Here is a 24,457-nt window from a genome sequence, read left to right as displayed (position 1 = left end):
AGAGAGAGAGGAAGGAAGGAAGGAAGGAAGGAAGGAAGGAAGGAAGGAAGGAAGGAAGGAAGGAAGGAAGGAAGGAAGGAAGGCAGAAATCTTGAAGTTCAATTATTTGCTCGAATTGTAAAGAGGGAATAAGGAAATTAAGATCTCCTGACATCTAATGTATCTGTTTTCTCCCCTGACAGTTGCCAGTCCAACAGGATGGCAAAGAAGTAATTATGATGTCTTTTAGGTATTTTTCTTGATGTCCAGGAAAGATGGTTTATTTTTTTCCTCCAAAAAAAGTTATTCAATTATTGAAAAGTTTGGATAGGAAACTTGTGAAATGAGCAAGTTCTTTTTGCAGAGCTTTCCCAGGTAGAAAGATCACGGGATTAGGGAGGAATCAGATCCTGGGCATAACCTAATCTCCTCCTTTATGCAAAGGGGAAAACCAGGCTCTGAGAAAGGAAGTAATGACCCCGCGAGGTCACAGAAAAAAAGGCCAAGTTGTGCTGAGAAGGTGGATCTCTTTACTCCAAGTCCATGGCCCCTGGACAATTTTCCTCCCTTGTGAATAGAAAGAGGCTTTGAGGTAAAGATCGAAGGTTGATGAAAATATGGACTTATTTTAGATAAGGAAATAACATCAGAGAAATCTGAAGAAAAGATAGTATCAAGAATAAGAGAGAAGACTCATACCTCAGTTCGTAGATTTAAGATTACAGATTCATAAAAGAGATTATTTGTTTGCATAAAAGCAAATAGAAGCCCTGAGTGGGGGCAGCAGACAGACTCAAATCCAACAGGATCCTAAAATGTATTCTTTTGGGCCTTCATTAAAACAAAAATAAATTGAAATCTATGTCTTTACTTAAGCATCAAAAGTATCTATGACATAGATTTTACATGTTGGGAATAAAGCACATGGCTTCACAATCAATTAATTGAATAGTTTTAGATCAATCATGAGAAATTGACAAATTATGAAGCTTTCATATTAGTGGCCAGTTCCCCTTTTCAGGGCTGAGGAAATGGGAGTATAATTAATGCCCAAATGGTGAGTTCAGAACATCATATCAAAAACGTCCGAGACACCACTCAGTATTTCTAATAACCCTATTTCATCAGTTTGCAGGCTTAACAATGCACCCTCAAAAATATATAGGGAAGTAAACTTTGTTCAGACGAGGGATGCCTATTAATAGGTAACATGTATCACCTATTTTAGGTGAGACACTATGAAACCTAATGGGGGAAGAAATTCTCGTTTTCTGTTTATTCTTCAGTTCTCTGGGGCCTAACTCCCTCCCATCCGCCTTATTGGAGGGAGCCAGAGATGAACACGTTTGCAGCCCACGGAGCACTCGCAGCTCGTGAGGGATGTGCCAGTACACAAGGAAGATGTGCCGGAACCCACCCATTCTCTTACCAGGTTCCTGACTCCACCACGGGAAAGAATTCAAGGGCAGAGTCACAGTAGAAAGTGAGAACAGGTTTAATATAACAGATAAGAAGTGCAGGTTCCATGGAGAGAGTGCAGCATAGCTCGAGAGACTGAGCAGGGCCCACACCAAGTTCAACACAAAAGTAAGTTCAGGACAGACATCAAGTCTAACACAAAGTGCAGGTTCCATGGAGAGAGTGCAGCATAGCTCGAGAGACTGAGCAGGGCCCACACCAAGTTCAACACAAAAGTAAGTTCAGGACAGACATCAAGTCTAACACAAAAGCAAGAAAGACGTACTTAATGTTCAGAACAGAGCACGGGCTGGCTCAAGAGAGTGAGCAGCCACTTGCTGAAAGTAAGTTTAATACAAAGTAAAGCGCACACACCTCAGCCAGAGAAGTGTGGGTTGCCTCCAGGAGAGTGAACAACAACCCCACGTTCTGCTGGGATTCAGCTTTTATAGCTTCTCTCATGAATATTCAGTTAAGGGGGTGGCCCCCAGTTAGGTAACATTTAGTCTTGGACATGTTCAGTCTGTCCCTTCCTGGAGCATATTCATTGATCGGTCCCTATCACATGCTCCAGGCATATCAAGAATATTCTCTGCTCTCCACTGAGCAAGCACAGTATATTAGTCTGTTTTTGCTGCTCATAACAAAATACCTGAAACTGGGTGATTTTTAAAGAAAAATGAAATTTATTGCTTACAGTTTCTGAGTCTGGGAAGTCCAAAGTCCACCTGGTGGTGGCAACAGTGACCCAGGGGTCTCACATTGCAAGATGGTGGAAGCAAGAGAGAGAGAAAGACAGACTCTCTCTCCTTTCAAAGCCCTCAGAACCACGCCCCTGACCACCATTTTTAATCCATTCACTACTGCAGGGTCCTACAATCCAATCACCTCTTCAAGGCTCCACCTTTCAATTATCATAATAGGATTTCCCACCCTCTTAACGGTCACAGTGGGGGCCAAGTTTCTCGTACATAAAACTTGGGACACAATTCAAGCCTCAGTGAGCTTTGGGGGAACATAATTCAGTCCCCTACACCCAGCCACTTGATTTGCATAAGCCGGCCCCTTGTGGTCTTATTTTCCCCATGCTGGCCTTCAAAACAGATCTAACTGGCAACAGTAACTTTCCTCCCAGGAAGAGCTCAGTGAAGGGGACCTGAGACCTCAGAGAATGTCTGGAAACCCAGAGGCATGTCCTGAAACCTGAACCCAGGGACACTGAGCACCTCCTGTATCAATAGGAAGGGCAAATGGAATCTTCTCGCTAAGTGCCGATGCTCAGCTCCAGGCCAGCACCGTTTTCTTACTCTTCTTCTCCTTTTGGAGCTACCTGCCCCTGCTCAACCTTTGCAGTTCTTTCTCCCAAGCCTGGCTGTAGTGCTGGGAAAGTGCACCAATCCCCTGCTCCTTTGCTGTCTTGGAAGAGAGCCTCAGATGCTCTGCTGCTGACTTTGAAAGCACTAACAGTGAGTGAAAATGGCAAATATGTGGCTGCCACAAAATGATCCAAAATTTCCCTTACCTCAAAAGCAAGGTTTCAGAAAAAAATATTGTTCTCTTTCTGTGAGTCAGCTGTATCTTCTCACAGAGTGCTGTACAGTGTCATATTGTAATATTCATGAATCTCAAAAAGACCAGCAATCTTGTTTGTTTGGAGACTTGAAAAAATAATTTGTCACACATCCTTAATAATGAAGAGATATTAAGCCTTTCCTCTGGGAAGCATTATAAATAATATTCTTTTGTTTATTCAGTTGTACAAAACATGTTCAAACTGTGAAGTTTTAATATCTGCATCAAGCAAAGGTTATTGCGATGGCATAATATGGAGTTTATATATGAAACAAACTCGCTTCCATGTGTGCTCTACTTCTTCCCATCCAACATCTGAATAACTCTCTCCTGCCTCCCACAAGACTTAATGTTTTGTTTAAACCTGACTGATTATTTTTTTAATTGCTAATATTTTAATTTGCTCACTTTAGAGAAAGTGTGCCTTAAAAATCCGGTACGATTGAGTTCCTGCATGTGTTTTGAATAGGTTTGAGATGTAAATGTCCTGCAGATATGATGTGATGAATTTGTCTGTATGATTTTCATACAATTGTATTTTGAGATTTCATGGAAAATACCTGATAAAGTAACTCGGTTTAAGGATTCTATCTCTTTTGAAATGGTGTCTGGCTACTGCGATGCTAAGGCTAAGGCCTGGAATCCTCACAGCACCAAATGTCTAGCTCTTAATCCGGTTCATGATGCGAATTGCAAAGCTAGGTGACCACTTTAGTTGTTGTGGCTCTTTTACCTGCTGGTAATCCTGCACCACCTAGGCCCATGGTTGAGCTAGGGCTGGGTCTGGAGCTCCCAGACCCCTCAAGCCCATTCACAGACTGGGTCACAAACCCTTCACACGCCAGGCTGGGTCACCAGAACCCTTCATGCAGGTCTATAAACTAGGCAACCGGCTACACTGTCCTTGGAAGCTTCAGGTCTGGAAAAACATGGCTGCACAGGGCGGGCACCTGAGGCAGTAAAACACCAGCCAAAGCATCGCTGCCTTGCAGGCGCACATACTCCACTCACATACAATGTTTACGGAATGACCCTGAATCGGCTCCGAAGTGAGGGGAGCCTGACCAAATTGTTCCATTTTCCCAACAAATGGTTAGCAAGATAGTTTAAATAAGGAGAGAAGAAAGGATGTGTGAAGAGTTTGAGAACTCTCTCTTCTGGCTTTTCTTTTTTCCTGTCCCAGTGGTTATATTACGGGTGAGAGCAAATCTCAAGATGCCCAGGTGTGGTTTGGAAACAGTTACTAGGCTTTTTTTTTTTTTCTTTTTCTTTTTTTTCCCGCTTAGGTCATTCCAGATATTTACATTGAAATGTGCCCACTTATTCCATGTGCTAGTGCCAGCGTGCATGCAAGAATGGGGAGCTGGGGTTGTGGGAGAGAGAGGAGGCACAGTGGGTGGCAGAGGAGTGAAGGTGGGAAAGAACTAGGGAGGTGGAGGCAAGCTATATACAACATGCGTGGCTGGCTGTACCTAAAAGAGGATGGCGTGAGGTTCCCTGCTCCCCAGTCCTGACGTTCTGTGCCTTGAGTTTCCAGGAGCAGAGCTAAGGCTTGGACCTCAAGGATAGAACACAAGGTTGGAGAACCAAACCCTGTATGTCCATAGTGATGCCCCTGGGCTAAATCAGGAGAGATAATGTGACTTTATCAGGACTGTGAGTATCTCAAATCTCATATTTCTGGGCTTTACATGAGTCACCACCAGGCTGGCAAGTGGGAATAAACAAACTCCCCTCTGGTACACAGAGTAACATCTCCTTCTCAAAGCTGTCCACGTCCTAATCCTTGGAACCTGTGAATATATTACCTTACATGGCAAAAGGAACTTTGCAGATAGGATTGTTAAGAACCTTGATATGAAAAGGTGATCCCAGATTATCCAGATGGATCCAATGTAATGACAAGCGTTCTTATAAGACAGAGGCAGGAGGGTCAGAGAAAGGTTGGTGATGAGTTGATGGAAGCAGATCAGAGTAACGCCCTTGCTGGAAAGGTCCACAAGCCCAGGAATGTGGTGACTTCTAGAAGCTGGAAAAGGCAAGGGTCATATTCTCCTCCAGAATCTCCAAAATGAACATAGAGCCAACACCTTGCTTTGAGGACTTCAGACTTCCAAGACTACAAAATAACAAATTTGTGTTGCATTAAGCCACTAAGTTTGTAGTAGTTTGTTACAGCAGCCACAGGGAACTCATACACCTTTTCTCAGAATTTTCATACTGAAAGCCCCTTTCTTCAGACATGAGGTCTGAAACATTTCAGTGAGTGCAAAAGATTGGTTAGTTTTTCCCAGAAATTTTAGTCCCCTTTCCTTGAAATTGGTTGTCTTTCAAGTGGTATATTGAAAGCACTGTGCATTTCAGCATTGTGATGGTTAATTTTAAATGTCAGCTTGACTGGATTGAGAGATATTCAACTGATAAAGCACTCTTTCTGGGTATGACTGTGAGGATGTTTTTGGAAGAAATTGACATTGGAATCAGTGGATTGTGTGGGGAAGACCCACCCTCAATGTGGGCTGGCACCATCTAGGCATCCCTGGTTCTCTATACAGCCTGGCATGGGACTTCTCAGCCTCCATAATTGTGTGAGCCAATTTCTCTAATAAATCCCCTCTCATCTATCTATCTATCCTATCAATTCTTTCTCTCTCAAGAGCCCGACCAATACACACAGCACCAGTACAAAAGGAGAATGTCACAGGCCAGCCTTCCACCTCTGTCAGACCTGGATGAAGATGTTCAACTTGATTTCCAAAATAACTAATAACCAGGAAAGGACCCTAAAAATCCTTTATACTCACCTTTTTGAATCATCCTGACTTTTCTATCCCTAACATAATCCTATTCTCCCAGCTATCGGAGCACATTTGCAAAATCTGGACAGCAGAAGTGTGTGCCCTCCCCCCGCCGTAAGCTACAATGGGGGGCCGAGTATGAGGGAAACCAGAGAGAAACCATCCATGCTGGCTTCATGCTTAACTATCGGCATTCTGGCTCAAAGCCAAAGCATTCAGCTTATAATAATAACTGGCAGCAATCCAGAGCCTTGTAGAAAATAAGAAAGAAAGGCAGAAAGGGAATTAAGAGAGGAAAAGAGGAAAGAAAAAGAAACCCAAGTGGAAAGAAGAGACCTAGGAAAAGAAGGCCAGCAAAATCACATTGTTGATTTTTCTTTAAAAGAAAAAAAACCACTCACACACACAGCACATTCTACATTTTTTCTAAAACCATCTGTTTTAATCATACTCCATGGCCTGTCATTAAATTTAAGTGAACATCTTACCTTTCTTGCTTTCTGAAATCAGAATGTAAACATGTTCAGCTTTATGGTAGATGTCATGAAAACGAAACAACAAAGCAAGAAAGCCACAAAAATGATTCAGGGCATAAGCTTTGCTGGTGTGACTCATAGACCAGGGTCACATGTCCAATCCTGGCCTCACAAGCTCAGTAAGTATGCCACACTCATGAGAATGCACAGAGGCTGTAGTGTGACAAGAGTTGCCTGAGTGGTGGCTGGGGGCCAGGGCTCGGGCCATGGGGCCAGGAGGAAGTGTAGATGCATGAATTCTGCACCTCTCTCTTCCAGGCACCATGCTGGGCACATGGGACACATGGAGTCAAATAACCCTGGCAAGTGCCACAGAAGCACAAATACTGTCATCTCCATTTTCACTGGATGAAAATGAGGTTTCAAAGGGAAAATGACTTGGCTGTCACACATTCAGCAAATGCTGCAGAAGAAATGGGGCATCCACACCCAGAATAAGGCCAGACCCCTTCACCTGCTCTTCCAAGTTGACACTTTCAGCATCTTTCAGCCTCATCTGGTTTTCAGGCTGTTCAAGGAAAATCTTCCTGGGCAATTAAGAAATTGCACATTGAGTGGCTGTTCTGTGTTGAAAGGAACCAAAGACCTGCAAATTCAAAGTCCCCATGACTTGCAGGGTTGGACACAGATATAAATATCACCACACCTCCCCCTAGAATCCCTGAAAATTGCTGTGCATTTGGTAGTGTATGAGTTTGGCTGAAAGAAGCAAGGTACATTCTTGAGAAATGAAGTTAAACCTGCAAGGGGAGTGGGAGGGTAGAAAGAAAGGGATAAGAGAGGAGGAAGGAAAGATAGCACAATCCAAAGCTATTTGGAATAACAGCAAAATTAATAACAAAGACCAACAGAATCTTGCCTAAGGATTGGTCAGTTCCATTTATGTAAAGGATACTGAAGTCCCAAGTGTTTTGTATTCCCACATCCTATTACCTTTGGACTTTTAACTTCATAGGTAGTTTTAGCTGGACTAGAAGGGTGTGGCTCTGGTTGTGGATTAATTGTTGTAGTGAAGATTTGGAAATTTTTTTAAGTCCTGAGAAAAAAAGGTATTAAGAAAACATCATTGGAAGCTGACGTGGAGTTGGAAATCAGTGGGCCATGGCTGGAAGATCCCTGGATGGGGAGTCAGGGACTTAAATCCTAGACTAGCCTGACCTATTGCAAATGCCGGAGATGAGTTTGGGAAGGTCACTTCTGCTTTCCAAGCCACATGCTCCTCATCTACTGATGACTCATGGAAGGCTGAGTGCACATGGGACACCTGCTGACCACAGAGTAGAAGGGGCGAGCCACTCATCCTTCCACTTGCCTTCCATACGTAGACAGATGCCCACATTCGACATGGGAATTGCCAGTCTGGAGCCTCAAGCTTTGAGACACAGAGGGTTGAGATGGTGACTTTGTTGAGTGCCAGCTCCAAGCTGGGTACTTGGTGCACATTGGTGACAGATGAATTCTCACAACTCCTGTGACAAGTGCGTTCCAATAATTTTTTTTTAAAATGTAAAGACTGAGGCCCAAATAGGTTAGATGACCTGTCCAATTTCAAAGAGACAATATGTGTCAGAGCTAAAATTCAAACCCAGACTGCCCACGCCTAAGATTTGAACTGTAAACCTTGCCTCCAATTGGAAAATAGGGCTTTCTGTGCCCTAAGTTACAGATATGAAAACTGCAGCACATCAAGGAGCAGCAAGCCTCAGAGACAGGAGGTACTTGCTGTCCCACCAACTCAGGCAGAAGTAGCAGGCCCTGAAAACAATCAAGTTCCCATCCTGCCACCAGCTCACAGTGCCCAGACCCTTGGCAAGTCTCTCTCCTCTAAGGATCTGGTCTCCTGCTCTGCTGAGTGGAGCATTTGAAGCAGAGATGCAGAAGGCCATGGTATGCACAGTGCATGGTACCCAGAACCACAGCATCAGCATCCCTTAGGAGCTTGTGAGAGCTGGAGAGTCCCAGACCCCAGCTTGATCTCCTGGGGTAGCATCTACATTTTCACAACATCCCTGGGTAATTCATATATGCATCAAAGTTTGAGAAACTCTGCGTGAAGTATCCTCATAGTTTTCATGTGCTGAGGCTTGGCTCTATGCCTAGGGTGCTGGCAGAGTCTAATGTAGGGAGGAGAAAGGGTGGGAAGGGGAGGTTACAAAAGAAAGGGAGAAAGCTGAGACACAGGGAAGATGGAGGCAAATGGTTGGAAAGGCAGAGGAAGAATGAAGCCAAAGGTGGGGGAGGAGGAAAAAGGAGAGAGAGAAGGAAGGGCAGAAAAACAGAAAGAAAAAGAGAAAGTCGGGGAGAGAGAAACAAGAAGAAAGATCGTAAAGAAGAGAGGCAGACACTCGCCAGGGCCCGGGCCCTGCATGAGCTAATGGCAGATGGACCCCATTGCTGTGACTGGCAGGGAGAGGCTGGGGGACAGGAAGTGCTGGAGGACGTCCTGGGCAGGAGGACAAGTGAGGGCAGCTCCCAGCCTGGGCTCCCGTGTCCAGGACAGTGACCTTTAGGATCCTCTGAACAGCTCCCATCAGTCACTCGGGACGGCTAATGAGAAAAAGCATCATTACTCCTCCTTCCACACACGCACCCTTTCCTTGGATGTGCCCAGTTATAAATTAGCCATTTTCATTATTAATTTTTCCTGGATGACTCATCCTTCAGGAACTCGGCCTTGGCCCCGGTCTGGGAGAGTTCGATTTCTGTGGTCTTCTGCTCTCCAGCATTCCGACGTGAGTTAACCCCTGAGAAATGATGGAAGCAGCTGCGGTGGGGATCAATGGTGTCTCTGTGCCCACAAATCACACTGGGCTGGAGCTGGCCCTGGGAGCTCACCGGGTTCCTGGCTCATCTTTGTGAAGCAGGTTGGGGGCTGGGGCATGGGGAGCTGAGATAAGAATCTTATCTATTGTCCTTCCTGGTTTCGGAAGTCAGGTATGCAGGTAAGGAAATGGCCTGAATTAAACCTTCTTAAAGTGTACTGGAAAAGGGCTGGTAGACGTTTTGATGATTCATTCTTGAACCAGGTTATTTAATTTTCCTTTTAGCTTCCAACCCTGGGAGGGCATCAGGTCAAAGGATAATGACAGGCCTCGGGTCAGTTTCTCTCCTTGCTGATGACAGCAATGAACTTGGACAGGTTTTTGATCCACCATTTTATTCAGGTGCATAATAGGAAAAGTGATACTCACTAACAGACTTGCTATAAGGATAGGGAATAATTTGAATTTTAACTAAATTTTTTAAAAAATAAGTAAAACTGAATTTTCACATTGAGTAAACAATTATTGGGTATTAGAATGTTCCAAGGAAAATTTTATTTAAAATATTGGAAGTAGTTTTGCAATACAGAAATCTAGGGATTTCTTTGGTCTTAACGTAAAATTCTGGGGTATGGGATTAGCCTGTTTGAAATATAGAAATATAAGAATACAAATAACAACACAGAAACCTCAAAAAGCATAGCTGCTTTAATTGTAAAACTGAATACTTCAGAAAAGCTAAAGGTCCACAGTGTGCTGCATGTGGTTTTTACATTTGTGTGGGGTCTGGTAATTGAATGTAAGGAAACTCAAGGCAGGAAATTCAATCACTCATATTTAGGATATTTTAGTTATGGTGAAGACCCATATCTGATTCCAGTTGCAAAGATGAATCATATAGAGGATGGACGGTAATGAGATTAACCTGGCTCCCACACCAGGTCTATCTCATCCCCCCACGAGCCCTACCTTCCCCTACTGAAGCTCACCTGGCTTACCTCCTCGTCTCACACCTCCTGACCATTGCAATACTGTTTCCCACCTTCAAATATTTTTTATCTTTCCATATATGGAAAATTTCAATCTATCGTTCAAGGTCCGGCATAAACATCGCCCTCTCTGAACGGGGTTGTTTCCTCCCATTCATGCCATGTGAGTGAGGCTTCCACAGAGCCAGGGACTGTGCTAGGTGCTGCGGAAAGACAAAAGCCCCTGGAAAGGTTCCAAGGCCCCGGAGCACTGCGAGCACCTCAGTGCACTGAGAAAGCCCAGGGCCACCCTCAGCTCTCCCTTCCTCTGTTAGCTCAGACTCCTTCGAATAGAAAACCTGTCTCTTTCTAATTTTCTTCATGGTTGGAGTTTTGCGTGGCACACACATGGTCTGTATTTATTAATGTTTGTGGAATTATTTACTGTATTAACTTATTAAAAACCCATTCTGTGTCTTCAAATCAAGTAGATTTGCTTTTGTTTATTTGTTTGTTTCCTTATCTAGTTTTGTTCGTACCAGGGTGGCTGAACCAGGTATCAGTGACAGATACCATTTGGGGGAAAAGGACCACTCCATTCCCCCTCCAACATTTTTAATGCAAAAACCATTGTTTGCATAAAATTTTATAATAAATAGGAATAGACTTATCAGCTGCATATGTTTTTCAAGATAATATAAACGAGGTGGTTGTGGGGGGCATGGGCAGGGAACCTGCAAGGGAGGCTCAGCCCCCAATCTCTTGGACATCCTGTTCATTCAGTTCCAAAAGCCAAATGCTAGTCACAGTTCTTTGGCCATAAATTGAGAGCTATCCCCCTGAAAGCTGTGATTCCAGTGGTGTTTTGTGCACGTTGCCTAGTGTGAGCTCCCAGATAGATCTCATTTTCACACTTACCCATCTGCCACCACCTGCCTCTCAAAGAACCACTCAGTCAGACTCTTTAAAGAGTCCTGGCTGCCACGGGAATGTATTTTGAAAATGAAGTAGGAACAAAGGATGAATGAGCCTGCTTCCCAACCCCCTCCAGGCAGGGTCAGAGGCAGGGACGAGGCCATGAGCTTTGCTCCCACGGCTGCCCTCCCCTCCGCTCCCCTCCCCTGCCCACCGATGCTCCCTGCCTGAGGATAATTTGGAAAGAACTTTTTGCTCCTATTGGTTACAGTGGAGGCTTTCGAAAACTCTCAGAATGAATCCTGAGTGACTTGGGTGCCTCACATGAGTTGTCATTGTTTTGTTTCCATTTGGTTTCAGTAATTATGACTGTGACATCGCCACACATTCATCGGTGACACTGTACCTCCTTTGTTCTCTACAACAAGAAAATGGTTCTAGGAGGGGACCCAGGCTCCCAAGGAAGAGAAGGGGTAAAACACAACTCACAGAAGGCAACGGGCTGGGAAATGTAAGGTATTAAAAGACCTGACATTCTGCAATAATCAGCTCAGAAACAGGGACCACTGTTACTTCTGCACATCATGTCAGAACAGGAAGCAACTCTCATTTGTACCTTTTGCTGAAATTAGCTTTCATCCTAAATCAAAATCAACAGCCTGATTCGTTGTTTTTACTGGTGTTTTTGTCCCCCCCTCCTTTTTATTTTCTTTCCTTTTTTAGTTCTTTTCGTTCTATAGCAGACAATCCATGCGTGCACACTCAACACCCAGCTCACGAGGGTCTTCACTGCTTATGTCTTTTGGGAGAGAGTTTTGGTTGATGGAGGGAGGCTATTAGAAAGGACTTGGGCTTTAGTCTCAGGTGGGTTCCAACCTTTGCTGGATCTACTGCAGAGAAGCTGGGTGACCTGGGGCAGGCTGACTGTCCTTTCAGAGCTTTGTTCTATTTGTTCATCCGTAAAATGGAGGTAATAAGACTGACTTCCTAGGATTGTTGAGCTGATGNTTTGTGTGGGGTCTGGTAATTGAATGTAAGGAAACTCAAGGCAGGAAATTCAATCACTCATATTTAGGATATTTTAGTTATGGTGAAGACCCATATCTGATTCCAGTTGCAAAGATGAATCATATAGAGGATGGACGGTAATGAGATTAACCTGGCTCCCACACCAGGTCTATCTCATCCCCCCACGAGCCCTACCTTCCCCTACTGAAGCTCACCTGGCTTACCTCCTCGTCTCACACCTCCTGACCATTGCAATACTGTTTCCCACCTTCAAATATTTTTTATCTTTCCATATATGGAACATTTCAATCTATCTTTCAAGGTCCAGCATAAACATCGCCCTCTCTGAACGGGGTTGTTTCCTCCCATTCATGCCATGTGAGTGAGGCTTCCACAGAGCCAGGGACTGTGCTAGGTGCTGCGGAAAGACAAAAGCCCCTGGAAAGGTTCCAAGGCCCCGGAGCACTGCGAGCACCTCAGTGCACTGAGAAAGCCCAGGGCCACCCTCAGCTCTCCCTTCCTCTGTTAGCTCAGACTCCTTCGAATAGAAAACCTGTCTCTTTCTAATTTTCTTCATGGTTGGAGTTTTGCGTGGCACACACATGGTCTGTATTTATTAATGTTTGTGGAATTATTTACTGTATTAACTTATTAAAAACCCATTCTGTGTCTTCAAATCAAGTAGATTTGCTTTTGTTTATTTGTTTGTTTCCTTATCTAGTTTTGTTCGTACCAGGGTGGCTGAACCAGGTATCAGTGACAGATACCATTTGGGGGAAAAGGACCACTCCATTCCCCCTCCAACATTTTTAATGCAAAAACCATTGTTTGCATAAAATTTTATAATAAATAGGAATAGACTTATCAGCTGCATATGTTTTTCAAGATAATATAAACGAGGTGGTTGTGGGGGGCATGGGCAGGGAACCTGCAAGGGAGGCTCAGCCCCCAATCTCTTGGACATCCTGTTCATTCAGTTCCAAAAGCCAAATGCTAGTCACAGTTCTTTGGCCATAAATTGAGAGCTATCCCCCTGAAAGCTGTGATTCCAGTGGTGTTTTGTGCACGTTGCCTAGTGTGAGCTCCCAGATAGATCTCATTTTCACACTTACCCATCTGCCACCACCTGCCTCTCAAAGAACCACTCAGTCAGACTCTTTAAAGAGTCCTGGCTGCCACGGGAATGTATTTTGAAAATGAAGTAGGAACAAAGGATGAATGAGCCTGCTTCCCAACCCCCTCCAGGCAGGGTCAGAGGCAGGGACGAGGCCATGAGCTTTGCTCCCACGGCTGCCCTCCCCTCCGCTCCCCTCCCCTGCCCACCGATGCTCCCTGCCTGAGGATAATTTGGAAAGAACTTTTTGCTCCTATTGGTTACAGTGGAGGCTTTCGAAAACTCTCAGAATGAATCCTGAGTGACTTGGGTGCCTCACATGAGTTGTCATTGTTTTGTTTCCATTTGGTTTCAGTAATTATGACTGTGACATCGCCACACATTCATCGGTGACACTGTACCTCCTTTGTTCTCTACAACAAGAAAATGGTTCTAGGAGGGGACCCAGGCTCCCAAGGAAGAGAAGGGGTAAAACACAACTCACAGAAGGCAACGGGCTGGGAAATGTAAGGTATTAAAAGACCTGACATTCTGCAATAATCAGCTCAGAAACAGGGACCACTGTTACTTCTGCACATCATGTCAGAACAGGAAGCAACTCTCATTTGTACCTTTTGCTGAAATTAGCTTTCATCCTAAATCAAAATCAACAGCCTGATTCGTTGTTTTTACTGGTGTTTTTGTCCCCCCCTCCTTTTTATTTTCTTTCCTTTTTTAGTTCTTTTCGTTCTATAGCAGACAATCCATGCGTGCAGACAGCCTGATTCGTTGTTTTTACTGGTGTTTTTGTCCCCCCCCCCTTTTTATTTTCTTTCCTTTTTTAGTTCTTTTCGTTCTATAGCAGACAATCCATGCGTGCACACTCAACACCCAGCTCACGAGGGTCTTCACTGCTTATGTCTTTTGGGAGAGAGTTTTGGTTGATGGAGGGAGGCTATTAGAAAGGACTTGAGCTTTAGTCTCAGGTGGGTTCCAACCTTTGCTGGATCTACTGCAGAGAAGCTGGGTGACCTGGGGCAGGCTGACTGTCCTTTCAGAGCTTTGTTCTATTTGTTCATCCGTAAAATGGAGGTAATAAGACTGACTTCCTAGGATTGTTGAGCTGATGAGTGAGAAATTGGTAAAGTGTGTTTACCACTGCAGCTGCCGCTGGGTAACCTCACAGAAAGTGGATCTCATTTTAATCCACATTATCTTCACTTTGATAAAAGTAAAAAGGCACACTGGCTATAGTATAGACAGTCTATTTAATTAAATGTCATGGGAAGGGGGTGGTTAATATACACAACCTCCCTACCCACCACCGTTCCCCTCTTCTGGACTGGGAGAGAACTCGCAAAACAGGGGCCACAGTCTCTCAGATCCTTGTATTTCTATCAGGCACATTAGATAGTTATATTCTTGGATGAACTCTTTCAGCCCAGGTGTGGCCCCTGCCTGTGTGATCTCAGATCATCGCAAAACAGGGGCCACAGTCTCTCAGATCCTTGTATTTCTATCAGGCACATTAGATAGTCATATTCTTGGATGAACTCTTTCAGCCCAGGTGTGGCCCCTGCCTGTGTGATCTCAGATCATCCCTTCCCAGCCCTGTCCTACTCTGTGTTTCCCTGACTCACTGCTCTCTGGCTTCCTGGCCACTGGTCTACTGGGAGGCACTATTGGAAGATCAGAGGGTAAGAAGAGGGAGAAGTGAGAGTACATCAACCCCACCCCTCCCTGAGCATCTCCAGCAATGGCTGTGTCTCCTGCTGGCTCCAGTTCCAGTGGATAGCCCTCTCCTCCTGGTCCCTGCTCCCCTGAGCAGTCCCTGCTGTGGATGCCTATTGGTCTAAATGGCTTTCTCCACCTGCTGTCATTTGTGTTACTAAATTCCATACTAAATACCATCCTTCTGAGACACCTAGAGTGGTTTCTGTTTTCATGATTACACCCTGAATTTTGTTGCAAAGATATCTTTGGACATGACCTTGAAACTCTCATGAGCTAAGAAAACTCTCTGGATGGGCCAGTCTCTCTAGCTCTCTCCTGGGAACATGAACTGCTGATAGGTCATATAGTCATTCTCTTTGCATTGTCACTTTTGTCTGCATATTTACTTGGGACTTGCCACGCACTGAGAAACCTCCTCAGAATTCTAGATGAATTTGGTATGGAGCCAGAGGTGGGCACATGATCCAGTTGGTCCAATGAGAGTCAGTTCTGGATCTTTTATCTGGATCCCATGTGACTGAGTTTGCTGAGCTGGTACATTTTCTATGCAGGTGCCTTGTTCCTCCAGAAGAGCCCCCCATTACCCCCCTGCACCCTCTGTTGAAGCTTCTCTCTCTTGGTGTACTGATGTCAGAAATACTAGAACTCAGCTGTTGAGCTCACATTGCAAATGGAGGCTGAACAGAGAAGGAGCTAAACCATTTTATAAACTGAGTTGTTGGTCTGGCTCTGCTACAGCTTGCACTGAGGTCTTGGACAAGTCACTGCCCTGCTCAGAGAGAGGAGACTGTCAGAGCCAGATGAAAGAGCGAAACCTGGGACACCTGAGAAGTACTGTGGATTGCTTACTGGCCCTCACTTTGCATTGCAACATGAGTCAAGGATTATGTGTGACTCTATTTTTGTGACTCACATTTTCTTGTGGCTACATTTCACTGCCAGCTCACCCCATTTTGGAAACCGAGTGTGACTTATGATCACAAAGCTAACCTCTTGCTTCTTACAGAACAGGTGCAGCTCCAGGGATTCAGAGGGACAAAATATTAGGGGAGTAGACCAACCTGAATTGAGCTGCTCTGACCCTGGGCTAAATCCTTTATGTATGTGTATTTCCTGATTCAGTACCAACCCTAGGTATTTTTATAATGCACATGGTTACTTGGTGTTTACAGAGGTACAGCCTGTCCTCCAGATTGGTGAGGGAATATACATAAAGTCGCACAGCAGGAGAGGAAGGGGAGGAACCCAGAGCTGTCTGCCTCCAAATTCTAGCATCCTCCTGCCGTACCAGCTTCTCGCCGCTATGAGCTTGCAAATGAGGATACTGCCGGGCATTTAGAAAGCATTCAGTAAATATTTACAACCTGTAGATAAAAACAATTCCTGGGAAACAAACTCTGAGACCTCTTTCAACCTAATTGCTTTCTAATTAAGGAACTGGGCCTGATTCAGTTGCAGAGTCCTTGTTAACCATGTTTTGCTCAGGTGGTGCTCTGTCGAAAGGCTAGAAGACAAGTTCAGTATGCCAGTTTTGACCAACCCAAAGGACCAGCAGTGTGGCCTTGGGAAAATCAATTAATCTCCATAAAGTATAGTTTTCTACACTACAACACAGGTCTGAATATTTGTGTCTTCCCAAATTTATATATTGGTCCTAATCCCCAATATGACAGTATTAAGAGGTGGGGCCTTTGGAAGGTAATTAGGTCATGAGGTCTTTTTCTTCATAAATAGGATTAGTGTCCTTATGAAAGTGACCCCAGACAGCTCCCTTGCTCCTCCCACCACATGAGGACACAGCAAGAAAGCACCATCTACGAAACAGGAAGCAGCCCTCATCAGACACCAAATCTGCCAGCACCTTGATCTTGGACTTCCTACCCTCCATAACCATGAGAAATAAATTTATGTTATTAATAAATCACCTAGCCTCTGGAATTTTGTTACAGAAGCCTGAATATACTAAGACAACAGGCACAGTGAGACCTAGTCATATTTCCTGGGAACATTTAGGAAACACAGTAAGGTCACTATAATGAATATAGTAAGGGTTAAATAAAGTAGAATGTCTTATTGTTTTATAGGAGTAGCATTAATAGGAGAATATTCACAGATTTCACCCCTTTCTGATTACGCACAGAGAATTCAATCAGTATTTCCCCCTCTTCCCAATTTCCTTCTTCCTATAGGAAGATTCTTTCCAGTTGGTGGGGGCAGGGGGTAGGATAAAGAGCTGAAGAGGTCTGGGAGAGGAGAGAAGGCAGAAGAAGCACTACATGGGTGGGAGACATAAGACAAAATGTTCTTGTGAGTTTATTACATGGAGATGTGTTCAAGAAGAGTAGTACTGCATGGAAAACAGGAAGTAAGGATGGAAATAAATAGGAGACAAAGAGACAAAGAGCACGCTGATAAATGTTTCAGTGGACTATAATCAGATTCCCTTTAATAGGGTACAAGAAAATTGAGTAAAGAGTGGAAATTCCTTTAATTACTTTTAGTCTGTAGGTTTTTCAGACATAATAAACTCCACAAATGAACCCCGTATGCCCATTCCAGGTAAGAGTTACAGTGATCACCCATTGTTTTCATGGCTTGAACATCTCTAGTAACAATTATTGTGCATTCTTGCTTTTGTGCCTAGGGATGGAGAACTTGTTACCTCAAAGGCCAGCAATTTCTCATTTGTCTTTTGTTCAGATACAGAGCAGACAGATCAATACATGTAAAGAGAAGTTCTTCCAGGGCTACAGATTAATAGTAATTGGCTCATTCTCCCTAGAAACACAAACAGGCCATTCTTATTCAACCCCCCAAGTTCCCTCTGCGCTCGGTTACCCATCAAGTGGCCATCAGCTGGCCAGGCTTCTCTTGGCTGGAGGATTTCAGTGATGAGATGGCAAAGTACAATTTGGAGGAAACACATCTTAGTAAACAACATCTGGACAAAGCAGAGAAGAGACGGGAATGTAGTCGGGCATCACCCATGCAGTGACAGATTGCATCTTTAATAAGCAAGCACTTAATTAGAAAAGTAATTTGTAAGAGACATTAACAGAACGTGAGTACTCAACTTTGACCAACAAACGTGCATCAGAGTCTAGGCTGTGTCACATGTGAATATGATGTCCGTGTTTTGAACCTGATGATGCCCCCGTCCGTGAGTTCTTGGTGTGTGCTCATAACAATTGCGCCAATTGGAAGAATAATATGGAATATTTGTAAGCACCCTATTATCTTTTTTTATTGAAGCATAACTGATTATACATATCTTGGGAGTACAGCATTGACTACCACCACCTATGCACAACCTATGATAATCAAATCAATATTATTAACATATTCATTATTACAAAAGGTAATTATTCTTTATGCCCCTTATCCAATCTCTCCCTAACCTCATTCTCCCCACCCCCCACCTCTAGTAACCATAGATTAGTTCTCTCCTTCTGAAAGGTCAATGTATTTTTGTGGTCTTTACTTTCCTTCTTTCTTTTCTTTCTTCTTAGCACCCACTTATGAGTGAAGACATGTGATATTATTTCTCTTTCTGTATCTGGCTTATTCCACTTAACATAATTCTCTTCAAGCTTGTCCATGTTGCAGCAAATGGCAGAATTTCATTCTTTTTTATGGTTGAGTAGTATTCCAGCATGTATATATACCACATTTTCCTTATCCAGTCATCCAACCATGGACATTTAGATTGGTTCCATATTTTGTCTATTGCAAATAGAGAGGTGATAAACATGGGAGTGCAGGCATCCCTTTGACATGATGATTTCCATTCCTTTGGATATATACCTAGAAGTGGGATTGCTGGATCATATAGTAGTTCTATCTGTAGTTGTTTGAGAAACCTCTATGCTGTTTTCCACAACAGATGTATTATTTTACCATACCACCAACACTGTAGAAGAATTCCCCTTTCTCCACATCCTCACCAGCATTTGTTATTCTCAGTCTTTTTAATACTGGCCAGTCTAACTGGGGGGAAATGATATCTCAGAGTGGTTTTGATTTGCATTTCCCTGATGATAAGTGATGTTGAGCATTTTTTCATGTACCTGTTGGCCATTTGGTTTTCTTCCTTTGAAAAATATCTAAGCAGCTTCTTTGCCCATTTTTAAATAGGGTTATTTATTTTTTTACTGTGAAGTTGAGTTCCTTATGTATTCTGGATATTAATCCCTTGTCAGATGTATAGTTTGAAAATGTATTTTCCCATTCCATTGGTTGCCTTTCTGCTCTGCTGATTGTTTCCTTTGCTGTGCAGAAGGTTTTTAGTTATTAACCCATTTGCTTAGTTTTTCTTTTGTTGCTTGTGCTTTGGGGATCTTATTCATAGTCTTTGCCCAGTCCTACTTCCTGAAGTGTTTCTCCTATGTTTCCTTTTAGTAGTTCAATGGCTTCAGGTCTTATGCTTAAGTATTTAACCCATTTTCAGTTGATTTTGGCATATGGTGAGATGTACAGTTCTAATTTCATTCTTCTGCTTATAGATTTTCAATTTTTCCAGAACCATTTATTGAAGAGACAGTCTTTCCCCAATGTATGTTCTTGTAGCCTTTGTCAAAGATCAGAAGGCTGTAAGTAAGCAGGTTGACCTCTGGGTTCACAATTCTGTTCCATTGGTCCAAGTTCCATTATGGCATACCATGCTGTTTTGTTTATAATAGCTTTGTAGTATAATTTGAAGTCAGGTGGTGTTATGCTTCTGGCTTTATTCATTTATTTATTTATTTACTCACTCAGGATTGCTTTGGCTATTTGGGGTCTTTTGTTTTTCCATATGAACATTACAATTCTTTCTATTTCTGTGTAGAATGTCATTGCTATTTTGATGATTGCATAGCATCTATAGATTGCTTTGGGTAGTATAGACATTTTCACAATGTTTGTTCTTCATATTCAAGACTATGGAATGTCTTTCCACGTTTTTGTGTCCTCTTTAGTTTATTTCAGTAATGTCTTATAATTCTCATTGTATTGATCATTCACCTCCTTAGTTAAATTTATTCCTGGGTGTTGTATTTTTTTTGGTGACTATTGTAAATGGGCTTGTTTCTTGATTTCTGTTTCTGCTAGTTTGTTATTTGAGTATAAAGTGCTACTGATTTGGGGGTGTTGATTTTGTGTCCTGCAATACTACTGAAATTGTTAATCTTCCCTAAGGGTCTTTTAGTACAGTCTTTAGGTTTTTCTATATTTAGGATCACGTCATCTGCAAACAGGGACAGTTGGACTTTGTCCTTTCCAATTTGGATGCCCTTTATTTCTTTCTCTTGCCTGATTCCCCTTGCTAGTACTTCCAATATTATGTTAAATAGGAGTGGTGAGAGTGAGAGCATCCTTTCCTTGTTCCCATTCTTAAGGGAAAAACTGAAAGCTGAAAGTATTCAGAATGATATTGGTGATTGGTTTGTCGTATATGGCTTTTATTGTGTTGAGATACTTTCCTTCTCTACCTAATTTGCTGAGAGGCCTTATCATGAAGTGATTCTGAATTTTGTTAAATGCTTTTTCTGAACCTATTGAGATAATTACATGAATTTTGTCCTTGATTTTGTTGACATGGTATATCATATTTATTGACTTGCATATGTTGAGCCATCCTTGCATCCCTGGCATGAATCCCACTTGGTCATAGTGTATAAATTTTTTTATGAGCTGCTGTATTCTGATTGCTAATATTTTGTTGAGGATTTTTGCATCTCAGTTCATCAAGGATATTGGCCTATAGTTTTCTTTTTCTTTATTCTATCTTTGTGTGGTTTTGGTATCAGGGTGATGCTGTCGTCATAGAAGGAATTTGAGAGAGTGTCCTCTATTTCAGTTTTTTGGAATAGTTTGAAGGGAGTTGGTATTATTCCCTCTTTAAAGGTTTGGTAGAATTCAGCAGTAAAGCCAGGTCCTGGCCATTTTTTGTTGTTGGGGGATTGCTGATTACTGCTTCAATCTCATTGCTTCTTGTTGGTCTATTCAAGTTTTCTAATTCTTCTCAATTCATCTTGGTAGGTTGTATGTGTCCATTTCCTCCAGGTTTTCAATTTTGTTTGCATATAGTTGTTTAGATTAGTCTCCAATGATTCTTTGTATTTCTGTGGTATTGCTTATAATGTCTCCTTTTTTCATTTCTGATTTTTGTTATTTGGATCTTATCTCTTTTTTTTTTTTTTTTTTTTTTTTTTCTAATGGTTTGTCTATTTTGTTTATCTTCTAAAAACAAAACAAAACAAAAACAGAAAAACTTTTTAATTGATCTTTTGCATTGTTTTTGGAGCCTCAATTTCACTTAGTTCTCCTCTGATCTTAATTATTTCTTTCCCTCCACTACCTTTGCAATTGGTTTTCTTGTTGTTTTTCTAGTTTTTGTGGTGTAGCTTTAGATTGTCTGTATGAAGTCTTTATATTATTTTTATTTATATGTTTATTGCAATAAACTTACCTCTTAGTGCTGCTTTTGCAGTATACCATAGGTTTTGGTATTATGTGTTTTTATTTTTATTAGTTTCAAGAAATTTTTTGATATACTGTCTAATTTGTTTAATTTCTTCTTGAAACCACAGGTCATTCAGGAGCCTGTTGTTTAGTTTCCATATGATTGTACAGTTTCTAGACTTTCACTTGTTATTGATTTCCAGTTTTAATCCATTGTGGTTTGAAAAGATACTTGAAATGATTCAAATATTTTAAAATTTTCTGAGACTTGATTTGTGACCTAACATGTGGTTTATCCTGGAGAATGTTTCATGTGTTGATGAGAAGAATGTATATTCCGTAGTTATTTGATGAAATCTTGTATAGATATCTGCCAGGTCCAATTTGACTAAGGTATAGTTTAAATCCTGTGTTTCTCTGTTGATTTGTTGCCAAGGTGATCTGTTCAATGCTGAGAGAGATATTTTCAGGTACCCAACTATTACTGTATTGGGGTCTATCTTTCTGTTTAGGTTTAATAGTGTTTGCTTTACATATCTGGATGCTCTGGTCTTAGGTGCACATATATTTATGATTGTTATGTCTTCTTACTGGATAGATTCCTTTATCATTATATAGTGGCCTTCTTTGTCTCTTTTTATGGTTTTTGGCTTAAAGTCTCCTGTAGACTGGATGCCTCCCCAACCTCATTGAAGCTTAAATCTCCACTGTAACTGTTGAGGTGGGAAATCCTATTATAGTAATTGAAAGGTGGGTCTTGAAGAGGTCATTAGATTATAGGACCATGCCATAGTGAATGGATGTATAATGTTGGTCAGGGGTGTGGTTCTGAGAGCTTTAAAAGAGGAGCATATAAGAAGTTAGTCTCTCTCTCTGCTCCACCATTTTCTGTCATGTGTGACCCTAGGTCATGGTCACCACACACTGGCCTTCACCAGTTGTGTTCCCCGGACTTTGGATTTCCCAGCATCTGAAACAGTAGGCAATAAATTTTGTTTTTTTATAAATCACCTGGTTTCAAATATTTTGTTATAAGCAATAGAAACAGATTAATACAAAGTCTATTTTATCCGATATAAGAATAGCTACTCCTGTTCAGTTTTGGTTTCCATTTGCCTGGTATATCTTTTTCCATCCTTTCATTTTTAGTCTGTGTGTGTCTTTATAGCTAAGGTGAGTCTCTTGAAGACAACATATAGTTGGGTCAAGTTTTTTAATCCAATCAGTCAGTCTATGTGTTTTGAATGCAGAATTTAATCCATTTACATTTACAAGGGTTGTTATCAACAGGCATTGTTTTACTACTGACATTTTATTCATTTTTATGTGGATATTTTAAATATATTTTGTTATTTTCTTTCTCTTTTATTGTTTGTCTTCAATGTTTCTTGGCTTTTTGAGCTGTTGTGATTTAGTTTCTTTTGCTTTCTCATTTGCATTTTTGTTTTAATGGCAGATTTTGTTCTTTCTTGTATATTGGTGATAGTGAATATTATTTTCAGATTCCAGATGTAGGACTCTCTTGAAAACTTCTTGCAGGGCTGGTCATGTGGTGCTGAACTCCTGAAGTTTTTATTTGTCTGGGAAATGCATTATCTCCTTCTCATTTATTAAGAATAGTCTTGCTGGGTATAAAATTCTTAGCTGTCAATTTTTTCCATTTAGTATTTTGAATATATAATCCCATTTTCTTCTGCCCTGTAGAGTTTCTGTTGAGAAGCCTGTTGTTAGTCTGATGGGGGTTCTTCTATAGGTGATTTGATGCTTCTCTCTTGCAGCTCTCGGGATTCTCTCTTTGTCTTTGAGTTTTGCCAGTTTGACTATAAAGTGTCTTGGAGAGGATCTTTTTGGATTTAATCTGTTTGGGGAATGTGGAGCTTCCTGGATCTGAAGGTCTGTGTCTCTCCCTACACTTGGAAAGTTTTCTGTTATTATTTCCTCAAATAGGTCTGCAATGCCTTTTCCTTTCTCCCCCCTTTCTGGAACACCTATGATTTGGATTTGGAGCTTCCTGGATCTGAAGGTCTGTGTCTCTCCCTACACTTGGAAAGTTTTCTGTTATTATTTCTTCAAATAGGTCTGCAATGCCTTTTCCTTTCTCCCCCCTTTCTGGAACACCTATGATTTGGATGTTTGTGAACTTAAGGTTGTCTGTTAGCTCTCTTTGATTTTCTTCATTTTTTAAAATCCTTTTCTCCTTTTTTATGTCTGCTTGGATTATTTCAAAAAGACCATCTTCAAGATCTGAAATTCTTTCCTCTGCTTACTCTAACCTGCAGCTTAAGCTCTCACTTGCATTTTTTATTTTGTTGAATAAATCCTTCAGTTCCATGAGTTCTGCTACATTCTTTTTAAAGGTATTAATCTTTGTAAATCTCCTCCTTTATATCCTGGACATTTTGTCTCATTTCATTGTGTTCTCTAATTGAGTCTTTCCTTACCTCTCTGATTTTTCTTAAGATCACTGCTCAGAATTCCTTTTCAGACATTTCAAGGGTTTCCTGTTCTATGGGGCCTGGTACTTGAGAATTACTATATTCTTTTGGTGGTATCATATCTTCTCATTACTTGTATTTCTAGTATCTCTTCATTGATGCCTGGTCACCTGGTGGAGCACTTGTTTCTTATATTACTCTGGAGGTGGTGTTGAGGAGAAAGACTTCCTCTTCTATTTGCAGTCTCTGCTGGTGACTCTTTGTGTCAATGCAGTTGAGTGTGCAGTAGGCTTCTTGCATGGTGGTCCTGCCTGCTACTTTGTCAGTCTGTGACAGTGTCTGTGGTGGGCTACCTGTGCAGAAATAGTGTTTGTGGTGCTCCTCAGTTGTAGGATGCTCACTTGCCTCCTGTTCAGGTGGTGGGAGGGCCTGGACAGAGCTTCTGATTGGGTGCCCAGTCATGGGACACTCACTTGCCTCCTGTTCAGGTTGCAGGAGGGGCTCTGTAGGGACTTTAGAGTTTACATCTGTTGGCTTCCTCCCTCCCAGAAGTAGGCTAATCAAGAGATGAAGACAGGGCCTAGGAGGAAGAGGGTGCCCCTTATCTCGGTCATGGTATGTGCAGTTAGAAGACAAATCACAGACTTACCCAAAGCAATTCCTAGGTGTAGCCAGAAAAGAATGCCCAAATTGGCTGTCAACCAAGGGACAAGATAAATTACAGGCACTCAGGAAATTGAACAAAACTCCAGCTTAAG

Source organism: Galeopterus variegatus, unplaced genomic scaffold (genome assembly GCF_000696425.1).
Source record: "Galeopterus variegatus unplaced genomic scaffold, G_variegatus-3.0.2 Scaffold198, whole genome shotgun sequence".
In the NCBI taxonomy this organism is placed as follows: domain Eukaryota; kingdom Metazoa; phylum Chordata; class Mammalia; order Dermoptera; family Cynocephalidae; genus Galeopterus; species Galeopterus variegatus.
This window is presented reverse-complemented; position numbering follows the sequence as displayed.